At 41.1% G+C, this 19,197-nt stretch overlaps 32 non-coding genes across 32 annotated transcripts; all 32 read left to right on the top strand.

The window, feature by feature from the left end:
- The first annotated feature begins 254 nt into the window (after positions 1-254).
- Trnad-guc lies at positions 255-326 on the top strand. Its single transcript has one exon. It is a non-coding gene; the product is annotated as a tRNA-Asp (tRNA).
- A 307-nt stretch (positions 327-633) lies between these two features.
- Positions 634-705, top strand: Trnad-guc. Its single transcript has one exon. It is a non-coding gene; the product is annotated as a tRNA-Asp (tRNA).
- Positions 706-1,391: 686 nt separating this feature from the next.
- Positions 1,392-1,463, top strand: Trnad-guc. Its single transcript has one exon. It is a non-coding gene; the product is annotated as a tRNA-Asp (tRNA).
- Positions 1,464-1,770: 307 nt separating this feature from the next.
- On the top strand, positions 1,771-1,842 carry Trnad-guc. The gene has a single exon. It is a non-coding gene; the product is annotated as a tRNA-Asp (tRNA).
- A 307-nt stretch (positions 1,843-2,149) lies between these two features.
- Positions 2,150-2,221, top strand: Trnad-guc. Its single transcript has one exon. It is a non-coding gene; the product is annotated as a tRNA-Asp (tRNA).
- A 307-nt stretch (positions 2,222-2,528) lies between these two features.
- On the top strand, positions 2,529-2,600 carry Trnad-guc. The gene has a single exon. It is a non-coding gene; the product is annotated as a tRNA-Asp (tRNA).
- Positions 2,601-2,907: 307 nt separating this feature from the next.
- On the top strand, positions 2,908-2,979 carry Trnad-guc. Its single transcript has one exon. It is a non-coding gene; the product is annotated as a tRNA-Asp (tRNA).
- A 307-nt stretch (positions 2,980-3,286) lies between these two features.
- Positions 3,287-3,358, top strand: Trnad-guc. Its single transcript has one exon. It is a non-coding gene; the product is annotated as a tRNA-Asp (tRNA).
- Positions 3,359-3,665: 307 nt separating this feature from the next.
- Trnad-guc lies at positions 3,666-3,737 on the top strand. The gene has a single exon. It is a non-coding gene; the product is annotated as a tRNA-Asp (tRNA).
- A 307-nt stretch (positions 3,738-4,044) lies between these two features.
- On the top strand, positions 4,045-4,116 carry Trnad-guc. The gene has a single exon. It is a non-coding gene; the product is annotated as a tRNA-Asp (tRNA).
- Positions 4,117-4,423: 307 nt separating this feature from the next.
- On the top strand, positions 4,424-4,495 carry Trnad-guc. Its single transcript has one exon. It is a non-coding gene; the product is annotated as a tRNA-Asp (tRNA).
- A 307-nt stretch (positions 4,496-4,802) lies between these two features.
- Trnad-guc lies at positions 4,803-4,874 on the top strand. The gene has a single exon. It is a non-coding gene; the product is annotated as a tRNA-Asp (tRNA).
- A 306-nt stretch (positions 4,875-5,180) lies between these two features.
- Positions 5,181-5,252, top strand: Trnad-guc. The gene has a single exon. It is a non-coding gene; the product is annotated as a tRNA-Asp (tRNA).
- A 307-nt stretch (positions 5,253-5,559) lies between these two features.
- Trnad-guc lies at positions 5,560-5,631 on the top strand. Its single transcript has one exon. It is a non-coding gene; the product is annotated as a tRNA-Asp (tRNA).
- A 6,430-nt stretch (positions 5,632-12,061) lies between these two features.
- Positions 12,062-12,133, top strand: Trnad-guc. Its single transcript has one exon. It is a non-coding gene; the product is annotated as a tRNA-Asp (tRNA).
- Positions 12,134-12,440: 307 nt separating this feature from the next.
- Positions 12,441-12,512, top strand: Trnad-guc. Its single transcript has one exon. It is a non-coding gene; the product is annotated as a tRNA-Asp (tRNA).
- A 307-nt stretch (positions 12,513-12,819) lies between these two features.
- On the top strand, positions 12,820-12,891 carry Trnad-guc. The gene has a single exon. It is a non-coding gene; the product is annotated as a tRNA-Asp (tRNA).
- A 307-nt stretch (positions 12,892-13,198) lies between these two features.
- Trnad-guc lies at positions 13,199-13,270 on the top strand. The gene has a single exon. It is a non-coding gene; the product is annotated as a tRNA-Asp (tRNA).
- A 307-nt stretch (positions 13,271-13,577) lies between these two features.
- Trnad-guc lies at positions 13,578-13,649 on the top strand. Its single transcript has one exon. It is a non-coding gene; the product is annotated as a tRNA-Asp (tRNA).
- A 307-nt stretch (positions 13,650-13,956) lies between these two features.
- Trnad-guc lies at positions 13,957-14,028 on the top strand. Its single transcript has one exon. It is a non-coding gene; the product is annotated as a tRNA-Asp (tRNA).
- A 307-nt stretch (positions 14,029-14,335) lies between these two features.
- Positions 14,336-14,407, top strand: Trnad-guc. The gene has a single exon. It is a non-coding gene; the product is annotated as a tRNA-Asp (tRNA).
- A 307-nt stretch (positions 14,408-14,714) lies between these two features.
- Positions 14,715-14,786, top strand: Trnad-guc. The gene has a single exon. It is a non-coding gene; the product is annotated as a tRNA-Asp (tRNA).
- Positions 14,787-15,093: 307 nt separating this feature from the next.
- On the top strand, positions 15,094-15,165 carry Trnad-guc. Its single transcript has one exon. It is a non-coding gene; the product is annotated as a tRNA-Asp (tRNA).
- A 307-nt stretch (positions 15,166-15,472) lies between these two features.
- On the top strand, positions 15,473-15,544 carry Trnad-guc. Its single transcript has one exon. It is a non-coding gene; the product is annotated as a tRNA-Asp (tRNA).
- Positions 15,545-15,851: 307 nt separating this feature from the next.
- Positions 15,852-15,923, top strand: Trnad-guc. Its single transcript has one exon. It is a non-coding gene; the product is annotated as a tRNA-Asp (tRNA).
- A 683-nt stretch (positions 15,924-16,606) lies between these two features.
- On the top strand, positions 16,607-16,678 carry Trnad-guc. Its single transcript has one exon. It is a non-coding gene; the product is annotated as a tRNA-Asp (tRNA).
- Positions 16,679-16,985: 307 nt separating this feature from the next.
- On the top strand, positions 16,986-17,057 carry Trnad-guc. Its single transcript has one exon. It is a non-coding gene; the product is annotated as a tRNA-Asp (tRNA).
- Positions 17,058-17,364: 307 nt separating this feature from the next.
- Positions 17,365-17,436, top strand: Trnad-guc. The gene has a single exon. It is a non-coding gene; the product is annotated as a tRNA-Asp (tRNA).
- Positions 17,437-17,743: 307 nt separating this feature from the next.
- Positions 17,744-17,815, top strand: Trnad-guc. The gene has a single exon. It is a non-coding gene; the product is annotated as a tRNA-Asp (tRNA).
- A 307-nt stretch (positions 17,816-18,122) lies between these two features.
- Trnad-guc lies at positions 18,123-18,194 on the top strand. The gene has a single exon. It is a non-coding gene; the product is annotated as a tRNA-Asp (tRNA).
- Positions 18,195-18,501: 307 nt separating this feature from the next.
- Positions 18,502-18,573, top strand: Trnad-guc. The gene has a single exon. It is a non-coding gene; the product is annotated as a tRNA-Asp (tRNA).
- Positions 18,574-18,880: 307 nt separating this feature from the next.
- Positions 18,881-18,952, top strand: Trnad-guc. Its single transcript has one exon. It is a non-coding gene; the product is annotated as a tRNA-Asp (tRNA).
- The last annotated feature ends 245 nt before the right edge of the window (positions 18,953-19,197 follow it).

The following is a 19,197-nucleotide window of genomic DNA, read 5'->3' as shown; positions in this document are numbered from 1 at the left end:
AGATTGTTGTTCGTCAATGACACCAATGCCTGCTTTTATAATGGTTTTCTTGGTAATGGTTTACTCTCCATTTCTGGTGGGATTATGGAAATGTTAACAGTTAGGATGAAACAGTGGCAGCTCTGTGTCGCTCATAGATAAATTCACACCCAATAGAAATGATTATAAGCGTGTGCACGTCTTAACTTGGATGAGAGCTAGCTGCATGCCTTGCTCTCTACAGCTTACTATTTTTGTCTGTGCCTTTCAGCCAATCCTCGGTAGTATAGTGGTCAGTATCCCCGCCTGTCACGCGGGAGACCCGGGTTCAATTCCCGGCCGGGGAGAACATCTTTTTAAGCTTAGATTTTTCAAGAACTATCCATCTGCCCCTTTCTTCAGATTGTTGTTCGTCAATGACACCAATGCCTGCTTTTATAATGGTTTTCTTGGTAATGGTTTACTCTCCATTTCTGGTGGGATTATGGAAATGTTAACAGTTAGGATGAAACAGTGGCAGCTCTGTGTCGCTCATAGATAAATTCACACCCAATAGAAATGATTATAAGCGTGTGCACGTCTTAACTTGGATGAGAGCTAGCTGCATGCCTTGCTCTCTACAGCTTACTATTTTTGTCTGTGCCTTTCAGCCAATCCTCGGTAGTATAGTGGTCAGTATCCCCGCCTGTCACGCGGGAGACCCGGGTTCAATTCCCGGCCGGGGAGAACATCTTTTTAAGCTTAGATTTTTCAAGAACTATCCATCTGCCCCTTTCTTCAGATTGTTGTTCGTCAATGACACCAATGCCTGCTTTTATAATGGTTTTCTTGGTAATGGTTTACTCTCCATTTCTGGTGGGATTATGGAAATGTTAACAGTTAGGATGAAACAGTGGCAGCTCTGTGTCGCTCATAGATAAATTCACACCCAATAGAAATGATTATAAGCGTGTGCATGTCTTAACTTGGATGAGAGCTAGCTGCATGCCTTGCTCTCTACAGCTTACTATTTTTGTCTGTGCCTTTCAGCCAATCCTCGGTAGTATAGTTGTCAGTATCCCCGCCTGTCACGCGGGAGACCCGGGTTCAATTCCCGGCCGGGGAGAACATCTTTTTAAGCTTAGATTTTTCAAGAACTATCCATCTGCCCCTTTCTTCAGATTGTTGTTCGTCAATGACACCAATGCCTGCTTTTATAATGGTTTTCTTGGTAATGGTTTACTCTCCATTTCTGGTGGGATTATGGAAATGTTAACAGTTAGGATGAAACAGTGGCAGCTCTGTGTCGCTCATAGATAAATTCACACCCAATAGAAATGATTATAAGCGTGTGCACGTCTTAACTTGGATGAGAGCTAGCTGCATGCCTTGCTCTCTACAGCTTACTATTTTTGTCTGTGCCTTTCAGCCAATCCTCGGTAGTATAGTGGTCAGTATCCCCGCCTGTCACGCGGGAGACCCGGGTTCAATTCCCGGCCGGGGAGAACATCTTTTTAAGCTTAGATTTTTCAAGAACTATCCATCTGCCCCTTTCTTCAGATTGTTGTTCGTCAATGACACCAATGCCTGCTTTTATAATGGTTTTCTTGGTAATGGTTTACTCTCCATTTCTGGTGGGATTATGGAAATGTTAACAGTTAGGATGAAACAGTGGCAGCTCTGTGTCGCTCATAGATAAATTCACACCCAATAGAAATGATTATAAGCGTGTGCACGTCTTAACTTGGATGAGAGCTAGCTGCATGCCTTGCTCTCTACAGCTTACTATTTTTGTCTGTGCCTTTCAGCCAATCCTCGGTAGTATAGTGGTCAGTATCCCCGCCTGTCACGCGGGAGACCCGGGTTCAATTCCCGGCCGGGGAGAACATCTTTTTAAGCTTAGATTTTTCAAGAACTATCCATCTGCCCCTTTCTTCAGATTGTTGTTCGTCAATGACACCAATGCCTGCTTTTATAATGGTTTTCTTGGTAATGGTTTACTCTCCATTTCTGGTGGGATTATGGAAATGTTAACAGTTAGGATGAAACAGTGGCAGCTCTGTGTCGCTCATAGATAAATTCACACCCAATAGAAATGATTATAAGCGTGTGCATGTCTTAACTTGGATGAGAGCTAGCTGCATGCCTTGCTCTCTACAGCTTACTATTTTTGTCTGTGCCTTTCAGCCAATCCTCGGTAGTATAGTGGTCAGTATGCCCGCCTGTCACGCGGGAGACCCGGGTTCAATTCCCGGCCGGGGAGAACATCTTTTTAAGCTTAGATTTTTCAAGAACTATCCATCTGCCCCTTTCTTCAGATTGTTGTTCGTCAATGACACCAATGCCTGCTTTTATAATGGTTTTCTTGGTAATGGTTTACTCTCCATTTCTGGTGGGATTATGGAAATGTTAACAGTTAGGATGAAACAGTGGCAGCTCTGTGTCGCTCATAGATAAATTCACACCCAATAGAAATGATTATAAGCGTGTGCACGTCTTAACTTGGATGAGAGCTAGCTGCATGCCTTGCTCTCTACAGCTTACTATTTTTGTCCGTGCCTTTCAGCCAATCCTCGGTAGTATAGTGGTCAGTATCCCCGCCTGTCACGCGGGAGACCCGGGTTCAATTCCCGGCCGGGGAGAACATCTTTTTAAGCTTAGATTTTTCAAGAACTATCCATCTGCCCCTTTCTTCAGATTGTTGTTCGTCAATGACACCAATGCCTGCTTTTATAATGGTTTTCTTGGTAATGGTTTACTCTCCATTTCTGGTGGGATTATGGAAATGTTAACAGTTAGGATGAAACAGTGGCAGCTTTGTGTCGCTCATAGATAAATTCACACCCAATAGAAATGATTATAAGCGTGTGCACGTCTTAACTTGGATGAGAGCTAGCTGCATGCCTTGCTCTCTACAGCTTACTATTTTTGTCTGTGCCTTTCAGCCAATCCTCGGTAGTATAGTGGTCAGTATCCCCGCCTGTCACGCGGGAGACCCGGGTTCAATTCCCGGCCGGGGAGAACATCTTTTTAAGCTTAGATTTTTCAAGAACTATCCATCTGCCCCTTTCTTCAGATTGTTGTTCGTCAATGACACCAATGCCTGCTTTTATAATGGTTTTCTTGGTAATGGTTTACTCTCCATTTCTGGTGGGATTATGGAAATGTTAACAGTTAGGATGAAACAGTGGCAGCTCTGTGTCGCTCATAGATAAATTCACACCCAATAGAAATGATTATAAGCGTGTGCATGTCTTAACTTGGATGAGAGCTAGCTGCATGCCTTGCTCTCTACAGCTTACTATTTTTGTCTGTGCCTTTCAGCCAATCCTCGGTAGTATAGTGGTCAGTATGCCCGCCTGTCACGCGGGAGACCCGGGTTCAATTCCCGGCCGGGGAGAACATCTTTTTAAGCTTAGATTTTTCAAGAACTATCCATCTGCCCCTTTCTTCAGATTGTTGTTCGTCAATGACACCAATGCCTGCTTTTATAATGGTTTTCTTGGTAATGGTTTACTCTCCATTTCTGGTGGGATTATGGAAATGTTAACAGTTAGGATGAAACAGTGGCAGCTCTGTGTCGCTCATAGATAAATTCACACCCAATAGAAATGATTATAAGCGTGTGCACGTCTTAACTTGGATGAGAGCTAGCTGCATGCCTTGCTCTCTACAGCTTACTATTTTTGTCCGTGCCTTTCAGCCAATCCTCGGTAGTATAGTGGTCAGTATCCCCGCCTGTCACGCGGGAGACCCGGGTTCAATTCCCGGCCGGGGAGAACATCTTTTTAAGCTTAGATTTTTCAAGAACTATCCATCTGCCCCTTTCTTCAGATTGTTGTTCGTCAATGACACCAATGCCTGCTTTTATAATGGTTTTCTTGGTAATGGTTTACTCTCCATTTCTGGTGGGATTATGGAAATGTTAACAGTTAGGATGAAACAGTGGCAGCTCTGTGTCGCTCATAGATAAATTCACACCCAATAGAAATGATTATAAGCGTGTGCATGTCTTAACTTGGATGAGAGCTAGCTGCATGCCTTGCTCTCTACAGCTTACTATTTTTGTCTGTGCCTTTCAGCCAATCCTCGGTAGTATAGTGGTCAGTATCCCCGCCTGTCACGCGGGAGACCCGGGTTCAATTCCCGGCCGGGGAGAACATCTTTTTAAGCTTAGATTTTTCAAGAACTATCCATCTGCCCCTTTCTTCAGATTGTTGTTCGTCAATGACACCAATGCCTGCTTTTATAATGGTTTTCTTGGTAATGGTTTACTCTCCATTTCTGGTGGGATTATGGAAATGTTAACAGTTAGGATGAAACAGTGGCAGCTCTGTGTCGCTCATAGATAAATTCACACCCAATAGAAATGATTATAAGCGTGTGCACGTCTTAACTTGGATGAGAGCTAGCTGCATGCCTTGCTCTCTACAGCTTACTATTTTTGTCTGTGCCTTTCAGCCAATCCTCGGTAGTATAGTGGTCAGTATCCCCGCCTGTCACGCGGGAGACCCGGGTTCAATTCCCGGCCGGGGAGAACATCTTTTTAAGCTTAGATTTTTCAAGAACTATCCATCTGCCCCTTTCTTCAGATTGTTGTTCGTCAATGACACCAATGCCTGCTTTTATAATGGTTTTCTTGGTAATGGTTTACTCTCCATTTCTGGTGGGATTATGGAAATGTTAACAGTTAGGATGAAACAGTGGCAGCTCTGTGTCGCTCATAGATAAATTCACACCCAATAGAAATGATTATAAGCGTGTGCACGTCTCAACTTGGATGAGAGCTAGCTGCATGCCTTGCTCTCTACAGCTTACTATTTTTGTCTGTGCCTTTCAGCCAATCCTCGGTAGTATAGTGGTCAGTATCCCCGCCTGTCACGCGGGAGACCCGGGTTCAATTCCCGGCCGGGGAGAACATCTTTTTAACTTAGATTTTTCAAGAACTATCCATCTGCCCCTTTCTTCAGATTGTTGTTCGTCAATGACACCAATGCCTGCTTTTATAATGGTTTTCTTGGTAATGGTTTACTCTCCATTTCTGGTGGGATTATGGAAATGTTAACAGTTAGGATGAAACAGTGGCAGCTCTGTGTCGCTCATAGATAAATTCACACCCAATAGAAATGATTATAAGCGTGTGCACGTCTTAACTTGGATGAGAGCTAGCTGCATGCCTTGCTCTCTACAGCTTACTATTTTTGTCTGTGCCTTTCAGCCAATCCTCGGTAGTATAGTGGTCAGTATCCCCGCCTGTCACGCGGGAGACCCGGGTTCAATTCCCGGCCGGGGAGAACATCTTTTTAAGCTTAGATTTTTCAAGAACTATCCATCTGCCCCTTTCTTCAGATTGTTGTTCGTCAATGACACCAATGCCTGCTTTTATAATGGTTTTCTTGGTAATGGTTTACTCTCCATTTCTGGTGGGATTATGGAAATGTTAACAGTTAGGATGAAACAGTGGCAGCTCTGTGTCGCTCATAGATAAATTCACACCCAATAGAAATGATTATAAGCGTGTGTATGTCTTAACTTGGATGAGAGCTAGCTGCATGCCTTGCTCTCTACAGCTTACTATTTTTGTCTGTGCCTTTCAGCCAATCCTCGGTAGTATAGTGGTCAGTATCCCCGCCTGTCACGCGGGAGACCCGGGTTCAATTCCCGGCCGGGGAGAACGTCTTTTTAAGCTTAGATTTTTCAAGAACTATCCATCTGCCCCTTTCTTCAGATTGTTGTTCGTCAATGACACCAATGCCTGCTTTTATAATGGTTTTCTTGGTAATGGTTTACTCTCCATTTCTGGTGGGATTATGGAAATGTTAACAGTTAGGATGAAACAGTGGCAGCTCTGTGTCGCTCATAGATAAATTCACACCCAATAGAAATGATTATAAGCGTGTGCACGTCTTAACTTGGATGAGAGCTAGCTGCATGCCTTGCTCTCTACAGCTTACTATTTTTGTCTGTGCCTTTCAGCCAATCCTCGGTAGTATAGTGGTCAGTATCCCCGCCTAGACCTCCCTTGTTAAGGCGCAACGTGGAAGCAATTTGCAAGTGCTCTGCTATTTATTGTAAGTACTTCTACCTTTGTGGAAATATTTGACTGTTGTTATGAAGGTGTGTTCATATATGTTTCAAGATTACATCTGAACGTGTAATTGGAGGAAATAGAAACCATGAGCCGCCAGGCTGGGGGGCAAAGGCCACCCCCTAGTCAGGTCATCAACAACAATGGCCGCCATCGTGTCTATCAAAAAGAAAACATTGTTCGGGTTCATTTTGACAACCAGATTCGCCCTAAAGCATTTGAGCTTTGCAAGGTGTTAGAGCAAGAACTGGGAGACAATACTGTGTACTGCTGTACACCTAGAAACAACAATTATTATGAAATTACTCTAGCGGAAAATGCGCTAGTAAAATCACTTGGAGAGTCTGTTGTTGTTGATCATGAAATATACAAACTTTCGCCTCTTATGAATAACAGAGTTGTAGTTTCATTTATGAACTTGCCAAGCTATACCACAGATGAGGAAATCAGAAACGTCCTACATGCGTTTGGAATAATTGAAATGGATACCATCCACAGGAGGAAAATCCATGGCACTAATTGGGAAGATGGTACAAGATATACACAAGTAAAATTTCCAACAGGGATCCGCAGTCTTCCCTATAGCGTCAAATTCAGGACACATGAAGGTTTTGATTTTTTCAGAGTTATTCACAACGAGCAAATCAAAGTGTGCTACCACTGCCTTTCAGACCAACACGAAAAAAAGATGTGTCCAAACATTGTATGTAGAAACTGCGGGAACCAAGGACATCTTCAAAACAACTGTCGTGTTCCAAAATGCAACAGATGTAAACTGAAGCCGGTAGACTTGATTGCTATGGGTATGATGATGCTTCTGATGACATTGATAATGATAATCATGATGATCATGATAAGGATGAGGAAAATGACCTTGATGTTGGCATCATGGACACAGAGACGGATGCAACTCTAGCAAGGTGGCCTATTCTTAATGAATTAACAGTTGAAGATGACAAGGATCAAGAAGGGGTTGATACAATTGTAGATGTCCCCGAGGAAGACAACGAGGAAATGTCACCAGATAAACATGTGACGAATTTTGTGACTGACTCGAACAATGAAACTCAAAATCTTGTCAATGAACTACTATTTGAAATCATTGACAGAAGTGTACATGTTGGCCAATGTAGTTCTGATGCCAAAAAACATGTATCTCCGTGTAGTGCTCACTTAGTAAATGATGTGACAGACACACTGTTAGATATTGTACAGAAAGTTAATCGTGAACATCATGACAATAGTGAGGTTGTAGATGTTCATGATGGCATGGCAGCCTCGAATGAGATCAATCACAATGTTCTTTCACAGCCATACCGTGGGGATGGTGCCCCAGGAAGCGTGAAAGGAAAATGGAGAATATCCAAGCCTGATGAAGAGGTAATTAAGGCACATGTTGGGGGAAGAGCCCCTAGAAAAAAGAATGTTGTTAAATCTCGAAAAGGGAAAAAATATAGATGAAACACATGTTGAAGTATAATATGCATCTCTCATTGCTCATCATGTTCAGTATATGGTCATGGAATGTCAATGGTTTGAGAGATGTTGGTAAATTTGAAAAAGTGATGTCACTTATAAACAGTTCACATGTTGATATAACATTCTTACAGGAAACGTTTTGGGACACAACATTTGTTGAAAACTATCAACATATGTGGGCCGGGAAAATTTTATTTTGTAATTCAACCAACATAAATCGCAGGGGTGTAGCTATATTAGTATCCGAAAATTTTCAACATGAAGTTAGAATGATAGCACACGATTCTGAAGGCAGACTATTAAAAGCAGAAATTGATGTGGATGATAAAAAATATTATTTACTCAATGTTTATGCTCCTAATGGTTTAGAAGAAAAGTTAACATTTTACAAAGAGCTAGAAGGATGGTTAGAACCAAGTAATATGTTTGTAGGGGGAGATTTTAATGATATAGTAGATCCTGTTTTGGATAAAGGCATTAACAATAAAACATTCAATCTAAGAAGTAGTGACACTCTTATTTCCATAATTCAAAAATATTGTATGGTTGATGTATGGAGACACAAAAATTATGATAAAAAGGAGTTCTCCAGAACCCAAACAGTAAATGGTGTTTTAAAACAATCCAGAATTGACTTTTTTCTATTATCCAGACATCTTTTACATAGTGCTATACATTGTTATATCAAATACTGTAAAATGAGCGATCACAACATTGTTTCACTGAAGGTTGATCTCAGTAACATAGAAAAGGGTCCAGGAGTTTGGATTTTTAATAATCAGCTGTTAGAAGATGGTATGTTTTATAATAAAAGTCGTCATATTATTGAGGAAGCAAAAGTATGTCCACTTTTTACATCAGAGCCACTTATGTGGTGGGACAACTTGAAATATCAATTTAAAAAGTTTTCAAAATCTCATTCAAGCAAAAAAAGTAGACTGGCAAAAAATGATTATTACAACATTCAAAATAAACTTAGAATTGAATATAAAAAATTAGCTTCAACACCGGGGTATCAATCTACACAACTGTGTGATTTAGAAAATAAATTAGAAGAATATGACAACAACACCTGTAGGGGTGCTATCTTGAGATCAAAAGCACAATTTACTCCTGAATCTGACAGATGCACTTCCTATTTCTTAAATTTAGAAAAGTCAAAACAGCAAGCTAATTCAATCAAAGAACTTATAACTGAAGATGGAACAACGATACGGAATACAGAGGACATTATAGACGCAGCACAATCATTTTATGCCAAGTTATATACAGATGAGGGATTTGATCAAGTAAAAGAACAAGTAGTTGTAAATATGATTCAGAAATCGATTAATGATGAACAAAAAGTTAAATGTGATCTTCCCATTTCTGAAAAACAGTTGACAGAGGCACTGAAAGGAATGAAACATAACAAGACACCAGGTCCAGATGGTTTAACTGTTGAATTCTTCCTCAAGTTTTGGGAGATTTTATGTCCTCTTTTCCATCATGTTACACAGAGTATCTTTGAAGAGAAGGAATTATCTCGTTCTATGAAAACCAGTATTATCAGCTTATTCTATAAAAATAAAGGTGATAAAAGAGATTTAAAATGTTACAGACCTATTTCACTGATCAATGTTGACTGTAAATTAATATCACGCACATTGTCGCTTAGACTCAAGTCTGTAATGTCAGATATTATCTCCCCCGAACAATCCTGCTGTGTACCAGGGAGAGACATTGCACACAATTTACATTCGGTCAGGGATGTAGTTGATATAGTGGATAGTGAAGATAAAGATGCATTTTTAATTAAAGTAGATCAAGAGAAAGCTTTCGATAGAGTTTCACATAATTACTTGTTGGATATTTTACAAAAATTCAATTTTGGGAATAATTTTATATCCTGGATTGGAATTTTGTATACAGACATTAAAAGTTCTGTCAAGTGTAATGGACATTTAAGTCCATATTTCAAACTATCCCGTGGAGTAAGGCAAGGGGACCCGATGAGTTCCATGCTGTTTGTGCTTATTTCTGAACCATTAAATTTGTTAATAAAAGAGAACCCACATATTCAAGGCATCAACATTGGCAATGTTTCATCTTTAATATATCAACATGCCGATGACACTACTATTACAGTGTGCAACTCACAGTCAGTGGAAAATACTTTTGAAACAATTAAATATTATTGCGAAGCAACTCAAGCCAAGATCAATTTACAAAAGTCGGAGGTGTTACTTCTTGGTAAAGCCAAGTTCAATAAATGTAACATAAGTCTTCCCGTGAAGGTTAAAAAAGATTGTGTTGAACTTCTGGGAATATATCTTGGCTCTGACTTGGCCACTTGTGAGACACTAAATTGGACGAAAAAGATAAATAAAATTCAAACTCTACTTAATTCATGGATTCAACGTCAACTCACACTGCAGGGCAGAGCCACGGTTTTAAACATCCTCATTGCCTCTAGATTATGGTACTCTTTTACAGTGTTACCAGTGCCACACTGGGTAGAAGTAGCCTTTTCCAAAATGTTTTCAAAATTCTTATGGGTAAATAAAAAGCCAAAAATAGCAGCTGTGACATGCATGGGCAAATGTACAGAAGGTGGTTTAAATATACCCAATTTGTGCCTTAAAAAGTATGCTTTAAGATTGAAACTGTTAAAAGCTTTCTTAGATTGTAAATTAGACTCATTATGGAAAGCAACTATGTCTTTCTTCTTTTCAAAATATTTAAATATGGGATTACAATCAAACATACTATGTTTAAAGTTTGACAAAAAAGATATGTTGCATGTAAATCCTTTTTTATGCTGAGTTGTTGCTTGCCTGGGAGGACATCAGTGGTGGTAAGAGAAGCAAACCTACCACTTTACCGGATATAATGTGTCAGCCTTTATTCAACAACCCTCTAATTTTGTATATGAACAAAACTTTGTTGTTTAAATCATTCATTGACGGTGGAATCACTTGCATAAAAGATATTTGCTATGAAGTTATACCACAATTTTTGTCACCTGATAGTATTGTTGAAATTGTACAAGAAACAATACCTGATGTTGATGTGGCCACTATCAAGAATGGTTATGCTGTTATTTTATATGCGCTTCCAACAGATTGGAAACAGATCATATTGTCTGATGCTGTCATAAATCCTCCTTGTAAAGAAATACTTTGTCCTATAGCGAACGAAGATGTATCAGTGCAGCTGTTTACGGTGAAATATTGTTATGAAATTTTCAGAACAAAATATTTAAAAAAACCAGTTGCCATAAATTGGTGGAATAATATATCTCTTGACATCAACTGGAAAGATGTTTGGGTTAATGTGTATCAAAATGACAAATCAGCCGAATGTATACAACTAGATTTTAAGATTGCCCATAACATTATTTATACATATGACAGACTCAGCCAATTTGGTTTGACAGACACAGATATTTGTCCAGTTTGTCAAAATGAAAAAGAAGATGTGCTGCACTTGTTCATCTTCTGTAAAGAGTTATCGTTCTTACAATCACTATTTGTTGACATCCTCACTGATGTGTGTCAAGATACTGGGTTCACTCTTGGACAATTCTCGCTGTGGTTATTGTTTGGATTTCTTCCTGAGAGAAGTGTGTCGGCAAAACCATTGTTAGATATACTGTTATCAATTTATCGGTTGGCAGTATTTAAGAGAAGAGTTGTTATAAGCCTAGGTACAGTCTCTTTTCACATAAACACATTTTTCAAATCCTTGGTAAAAAGACATCTCACATTTCTTTTGTATCATTACACAAAAATGAAAAGATTGCATGTCTTTATTCAAAAATACATAATGTCTAATAACCTCATCGAGTTAGATGGGAATGACATTCTTTTGAAACATCCTCTTGATTAGCTCAATTATAAGTTACTTATACTATTTCATTTCACATGAAAGTTTTTTCAAATCTTTCATAAAGTGTCATTTTAGTTGAATGATTGTTCACTATTGAAAAATGAATCAATTACAAAGTTGTGTGTACATAATCAAATGTAAAAATCTATTTCTCATATTTCAGTCTTTAGAATTGAAATGTTAACCACTGCCACCCAACTTCTGTGATACCCTTTTTATCTTTGTGGTGGCAGTGTCAGCACTGTCTGCGTTTGTATTATATTCCTGTGAATAAATTTTATCAAGAAAAAAAAAAAAAAAAAAAAAAAGTATCCCCGCCTGTCACGCGGGAGACCCGGGTTCAATTCCCGGCCGGGGAGAACATCTTTTTAAGCTTAGATTTTTCAAGAACTATCCATCTGCCCCTTTCTTCAGATTGTTGTTCGTCAATGACACCAATGCCTGCTTTTATAATGGTTTTCTTGGTAATGGTTTACTCTCCATTTCTGGTGGGATTATGGAAATGTTAACAGTTAGGATGAAACAGTGGCAGCTCTGTGTCGCTCATAGATAAATTCACACCCAATAGAAATGATTATAAGCGTGTGCATGTCTTAACTTGGATGAGAGCTAGCTGCATGCCTTGCTCTCTACAGCTTACTATTTTTGTCTGTGCCTTTCAGCCAATCCTCGGTAGTATAGTGGTCAGTATCCCCGCCTGTCACGCGGGAGACCCGGGTTCAATTCCCGGCCGGGGAGAACATCTTTTTAAGCTTAGATTTTTCAAGAACTATCCATCTGCCCCTTTCTTCAGATTGTTGTTCGTCAATGACACCAATGCCTGCTTTTATAATGGTTTTCTTGGTAATGGTTTACTCTCCATTTCTGGTGGGATTATGGAAATGTTAACAGTTAGGATGAAACAGTGGCAGCTCTGTGTCGCTCATAGATAAATTCACACCCAATAGAAATGATTATAAGCGTGTGCATGTCTTAACTTGGATGAGAGCTAGCTGCATGCCTTGCTCTCTACAGCTTACTATTTTTGTCTGTGCCTTTCAGCCAATCCTCGGTAGTATAGTGGTCAGTATCCCCGCCTGTCACGCGGGAGACCCGGGTTCAATTCCCGGCCGGGGAGAACATCTTTTTAAGCTTAGATTTTTCAAGAACTATCCATCTGCCCCTTTCTTCAGATTGTTGTTCGTCAATGACACCAATGCCTGCTTTTATAATGGTTTTCTTGGTAATGGTTTACTCTCCATTTCTGGTGGGATTATGGAAATGTTAACAGTTAGGATGAAACAGTGGCAGCTCTGTGTCGCTCATAGATAAATTCACACCCAATAGAAATGATTATAAGCGTGTGCACGTCTTAACTTGGATGAGAGCTAGCTGCATGCCTTGCTCTCTACAGCTTACTATTTTTGTCTGTGCCTTTCAGCCAATCCTCGGTAGTATAGTGGTCAGTATCCCCGCCTGTCACGCGGGAGACCCGGGTTCAATTCCCGGCCGGGGAGAACATCTTTTTAAGCTTAGATTTTTCAAGAACTATCCATCTGCCCCTTTCTTCAGATTGTTGTTCGTCAATGACACCAATGCCTGCTTTTATAATGGTTTTCTTGGTAATGGTTTTCTCTCCATTTCTGGTGGGATTATGGAAATGTTAACAGTTAGGATGAAACAGTGGCAGCTCTGTGTCGCTCATAGATAAATTCACACCCAATAGAAATGATTATAAGCGTGTGCATGTCTTAACTTGGATGAGAGCTAGCTGCATGCCTTGCTCTCTACAGCTTACTATTTTTGTCTGTGCCTTTCAGCCAATCCTCGGTAGTATAGTGGTCAGTATCCCCGCCTGTCACGCGGGAGACCCGGGTTCAATTCCCGGCCGGGGAGAACATCTTTTTAAGCTTAGATTTTTCAAGAACTATCCATCTGCCCCTTTCTTCAGATTGTTGTTCGTCAATGACACCAATGCCTGCTTTTATAATGGTTTTCTTGGTAATGGTTTACTCTCCATTTCTGGTGGGATTATGGAAATGTTAACAGTTAGGATGAAACAGTGGCAGCTCTGTGTCGCTCATAGATAAATTCACACCCAATAGAAATGATTATAAGCGTGTGCATGTCTTAACTTGGATGAGAGCTAGCTGCATGCCTTGCTCTCTACAGCTTACTATTTTTGTCTGTGCCTTTCAGCCAATCCTCGGTAGTATAGTGGTCAGTATCCCCGCCTGTCACGCGGGAGACCCGGGTTCAATTCCCGGCCGGGGAGAACATCTTTTTAAGCTTAGATTTTTCAAGAACTATCCATCTGCCCCTTTCTTCAGATTGTTGTTCGTCAATGACACCAATGCCTGCTTTTATAATGGTTTTCTTGGTAATGGTTTACTCTCCATTTCTGGTGGGATTATGGAAATGTTAACAGTTAGGATGAAACAGTGGCAGCTCTGTGTCGCTCATAGATAAATTCACACCCAATAGAAATGATTATAAGCGTGTGCACGTCTTAACTTGGATGAGAGCTAGCTGCATGCCTTGCTCTCTACAGCTTACTATTTTTGTCTGTGCCTTTCAGCCAATCCTCGGTAGTATAGTGGTCAGTATCCCCGCCTGTCACGCGGGAGACCCGGGTTCAATTCCCGGCCGGGGAGAACATCTTTTTAAGCTTAGATTTTTCAAGAACTATCCATCTGCCCCTTTCTTCAGATTGTTGTTCGTCAATGACACCAATGCCTGCTTTTATAATGGTTTTCTTGGTAATGGTTTACTCTCCATTTCTGGTGGGATTATGGAAATGTTAACAGTTAGGATGAAACAGTGGCAGCTCTGTGTCGCTCATAGATAAATTCACACCCAATAGAAATGATTATAAGCGTGTGCACGTCTTAACTTGGATGAGAGCTAGCTGCATGCCTTGCTCTCTACAGCTTACTATTTTTGTCTGTGCCTTTCAGCCAATCCTCGGTAGTATAGTGGTCAGTATCCCCGCCTGTCACGCGGGAGACCCGGGTTCAATTCCCGGCCGGGGAGAACATCTTTTTAAGCTTAGATTTTTCAAGAACTATCCATCTGCCCCTTTCTTCAGATTGTTGTTCGTCAATGACACCAATGCCTGCTTTTATAATGGTTTTCTTGGTAATGGTTTACTCTCCATTTCTGGTGGGATTATGGAAATGTTAACAGTTAGGATGAAACAGTGGCAGCTCTGTGTCGCTCATAGATAAATTCACACCCAATAGAAATGATTATAAGCGTGTGCATGTCTTAACTTGGATGAGAGCTAGCTGCATGCCTTGCTCTCTACAGCTTACTATTTTTGTCTGTGCCTTTCAGCCAATCCTCGGTAGTATAGTGGTCAGTATCCCCGCCTGTCACGCGGGAGACCCGGGTTCAATTCCCGGCCGGGGAGAACATCTTTTTAAGCTTAGATTTTTCAAGAACTATCCATCTGCCCCTTTCTTCAGATTGTTGTTCGTCAATGACACCAATGCCTGCTTTTATAATGGTTTTCTTGGTAATGGTTTACTCTCCATTTCTGGTGGGATTATGGAAATGTTAACAGTTAGGATGAAACAGTGGCAGCTCTGTGTCGCTCATAGATAAATTCACACCCAATAGAAATGATTATAAGCGTGTGCATGTCTTAACTTGGATGAGAGCTAGCTGCATGCCTTGCTCTCTACAGCTTACTATTTTTGTCTGTGCCTTTCAGCCAATCCTCGGTAGTATAGTGGTCAGTATCCCCGCCTGTCACGCGGGAGACCCGGGTTCAATTCCCGGCCGGGGAGAACATCTTTTTAAGCTTAGATTTTTCAAGAACTATCCATCTGCCCCTTTCTTCAGATTGTTGTTCGTCAATGACACCAATGCCTGCTTTTATAATGGTTTTCTTGGTAATGGTTTACTCTCCATTTCTGGTGGGATTATGGAAATGTTAACAGTTAGGATGAAACAGTGGCAGCTCTGTGTCGCTCATAGATAAATTCACACCCAATAGAAATGATTATAAGCGTGTGCATGTCTTAACTTGGATGAGAGCTAGCTGCATGCCTTGCTCTCTACAGCTTACTATTTTTGTCTGTGCCTTTCAGCCAATCCTCGGTAGTATAGTGGTCAGTATCCCCGCCTGTCACGCGGGAGACCCGGGTTCAATTCCCGGCCGGGGAGAACATCTTTTTAAGCTTAGATTTTTCAAGAACTATCCATCTGCCCCTTTCTTCAGATTGTTGTTCGTCAATGACACCAATGCCTGCTTTTATAATGGTTTTCTTGGTAACGGTTTACTCTCCATTTCTGGTGGGATTATGGAAATGTTAACAGTTAGGATGAAACAGTGGCAGCTCTGTGTCGCTCATAGATAAATTCACACCCAATAGAAATGATTATAAGCGTGTGCATGTCTTAACTTGGATGAGAGCTAGCTGCATGCCTTGCTCTCTACAGCTTACTATTTTTGTCTGTGCCTTTCAGCCAATCCTCGGTAGTATAGTGGTCAGTATCCCCGCCTGTCACGCGGGAGACCCGGGTTCAATTCCCGGCCGGGGAGAACATCTTTTTAAGCTTAGATTTTTCAAGAACTATCCATCTGCCCCTTTCTTCAGATTGTTGTTCGTCAATGACACCAATGCCTGCTTTTATAATGGTTTTCTTGGTAATGGTTTACTCTCCATTTCTGGTGGGATTATGGAAATGTTAACAGTTAGGATGAAACAGTGGCAGCTCTGTGTCGCTCATAGATAAATTCACACCCAATAGAAATGATTATAAGCGTGTGCACGTCTTAACTTGGATGAGAGCTAGCTGCATGCCTTGCTCTCTACAGCTTACTATTTTTGTCTGTGCCTTTCAGCCAATTGGTAGTATAGTGGTCAGTATCCCCGCCTGTCACGCGGGAGACCCGGGTTCAATTCCCGGCCGGGGAGAACATCTTTTTAAGCTTAGATTTTTCAAGAACTATCCATCTGCCCCTTTCTTCAGATTGTTGTTCGTCAATGACACCAATGCCTGCTTTTATAATGGTTTTCTTGGTAATGGTTTACTCTCCATTTCTGGTGGGATTATGGAAATGTTAACAGTTAGGATGAAACAGTGGCAGCTCTGTGTCGCTCATAGATAAATTCACACCCAATAGAAATGATTATAAGCGTGTGCATGTCTTAACTTGGATGAGAGCTAGCTGCATGCCTTGCTCTCTACAGCTTACTATTTTTGTCTGTGCCTTTCAGCCAATCCTCGGTAGTATAGTGGTCAGTATCCCCGCCTGTCACGCGGGAGACCCGGGTTCAATTCCCGGCCGGGGAGAACATCTTTTTAAGCTTAGATTTTTCAAGAACTATCCATCTGCCCCTTTCTTCAGATTGTTGTTCGTCAATGACACCAATGCCTGCTTTTATAATGGTTTTCTTGGTAATGGTTTACTCTCCATTTCTGGTGGGATTATGGAAATGTTAACAGTTAGGATGAAACAGTGGCAGCTCTGTGTCGCTCATAGATAAATTCACACCCAATAGAAATGATTATAAGCGTGTGCATGTCTTAACTTGGATGAGAGCTAGCTGCATGCCTTGCTCTCTACAGCTTACTATTTTTGTCTGTGCCTTTCAGCCAATCCTCGGTAGTATAGTGGTCAGTATCCCCGCCTGTCACGCGGGAGACCCGGGTTCAATTCCCGGCCGGGGAGAACATCTTTTTAAGCTTAGATTTTTCAAGAACTATCCATCTGCCCCTTTCTTCAGATTGTTGTTCGTCAATGACACCAATGCCTGCTTTTATAATGGTTTTCTTGGTAATGGTTTACTCTCCATTTCTGGTGGGATTATGGAAATGTTAACAGTTAGGATGAAACAGTGGCAGCTCTGTGTCGCTCATAGATAAATTCACACCCAATAGAAATGATTATAAGCGTGTGCATGTCTTAACTTGGATGAGAGCTAGCTGCATGCCTTGCTCTCTACAGCTTACTATTTTTGTCTGTGCCTTTCAGCCAATCCTCGGTAGTATAGTGGTCAGTATCCCCGCCTGTCACGCGGGAGACCCGGGTTCAATTCCCGGCCGGGGAGAACATCTTTTTAAGCTTAGATTTTTCAAGAACTATCCATCTGCCCCTTTCTTCAGATTGTTGTTCGTCAATGACACCAATGCCTGCTTTTATAATGGTTTTCTTGGTAATGGTTTACTCTCCATTTCTGGTGGGATTATGGAAATGTTAACAGTTAGGATGAAACAGTGGCAGCTCTGTGTCGCTCATAGATAAATTCACACCCAATAGAAATGATTATAAGCGTGTGCATGTCTTAACTTGGATGAGAGCTAGCTGCATGCCTTGCTCTCTACAGCTTACTATTTTTGTCTGTGCCTTTCAGCCAATCCTCGGTAGTATAGTGGTCAGTATCCCCGCCTGTCACGCGGGAGACCCGGGTTCAATTCCCGGCCGGGGAGAACATCTTTTTAAGCTTAGATTTTTCAAGAACTATCCATCTGCCCCTTTCTTCAGATTGTTGTTCGTCAATGACACCAATGCCTGCTTTTATAATGGTTTTCTTGGTAATGGTTTACTCTCCATTTCTGGTGGGATTATGGAAATGTTAACAGTTAGGATGAAACAGTGGCAGCTCTGTGTCGCTCATAGATAAATTCACACCCAATAGAAATGATTATAAGCGTGTGCATGTCTTAACTTGGATGAGAGCTAGCTGCATGCCTTGCTCTCTACAGCTTACTATTTTTGTCTGTGCCTTTCAGCCAATCCTCGGTAGTATAGTGGTCAGTATCCCCGCCTGTCACGCGGGAGACCCGGGTTCAATTCCCGGCCGGGGAGAACATCTTTTTAAGCTTAGATTTTTCAAGAACTATCCATCTGCCCCTTTCTTCAGATTGTTGTTCGTCAATGACACCAATGCCTGCTTTTATAATGGTTTTCTTGGTAATGGTTTACTCTCCATTTCTGGTGGGATTATGGAAATGTTAACAGTTAGGATGAAACAGTGGCAGCTCTGTGTCGCTCATAGATAAATTCACACCCAATAGAAATGATTATAAGCGTGTGCATGTCTTAACTTGGATGAGAGCTAGCTGCATGCCTTGCTCTCTACAGCTTACTATTTTTGTCTGTGCCTTTCAGCCAATCCTCGGTAGTATAGTGGTCAGTATCCCCGCCTGTCACGCGGGAGACCCGGGTTCAATTCCCGGCCGGGGAGAACATCTTTTTAAGCTTAGATTTTTCAAGAACTATCCATCTGCCCCTTTCTTCAGATTGTTGTTCGTCAATGACACCAATGCCTGCTTTTATAATGGTTTTCTTGGTAATGGTTTACTCTCCATTTCTGGTGGGATTATGGAAATGTTAACAGTTAGGATGAAACAGTGGCAGCTCTGTGTCGCTCATAGATAAATTCACACCCAATAGAAATGATTATAAGCGTGTGCATGTCTTAACTTGGATGAGAGCTAGCTGCATGCCTTGCTCTCTACAGCTTACTATTTTTGTCTGTGCCTTACAGCCAATCCTCGGTAGTATAGTGGTCAGTATCCCCGCCTGTCACGCGGGAGACCCGGGTTCAATTCCCGGCCGGGGAGAACATCTTTTTAAGCTTAGATTTTTCAAGAACTATCCATCTGCCCCTTTCTTCAGATTGTTGTTCGTCAATGACACCAATGCCTGCTTTTATAATGGTTTTCTTGGTAATGGTTTACTCTCCATTTCTGGTGGGATTATGGAAATGTTAACAGTTAGGATGAAACAGTGGCAGCTCTGTGTCGCTCATAGATAAATTCACACCCAATAGAAATGATTATAAGCGTGTGCATGTCTTAACTTGGAT

Source organism: Haliotis rufescens, unplaced genomic scaffold (genome assembly GCF_023055435.1).
Source record: "Haliotis rufescens isolate VD_foot unplaced genomic scaffold, xgHalRufe1.0.p SCAF_22, whole genome shotgun sequence".
In the NCBI taxonomy this organism is placed as follows: Eukaryota; Metazoa; Mollusca; class Gastropoda; order Lepetellida; family Haliotidae; genus Haliotis; species Haliotis rufescens.
The sequence above is the reverse complement of the archived record's forward strand: the minus strand, read 5'-3'. Positions and strand labels throughout refer to the sequence as shown.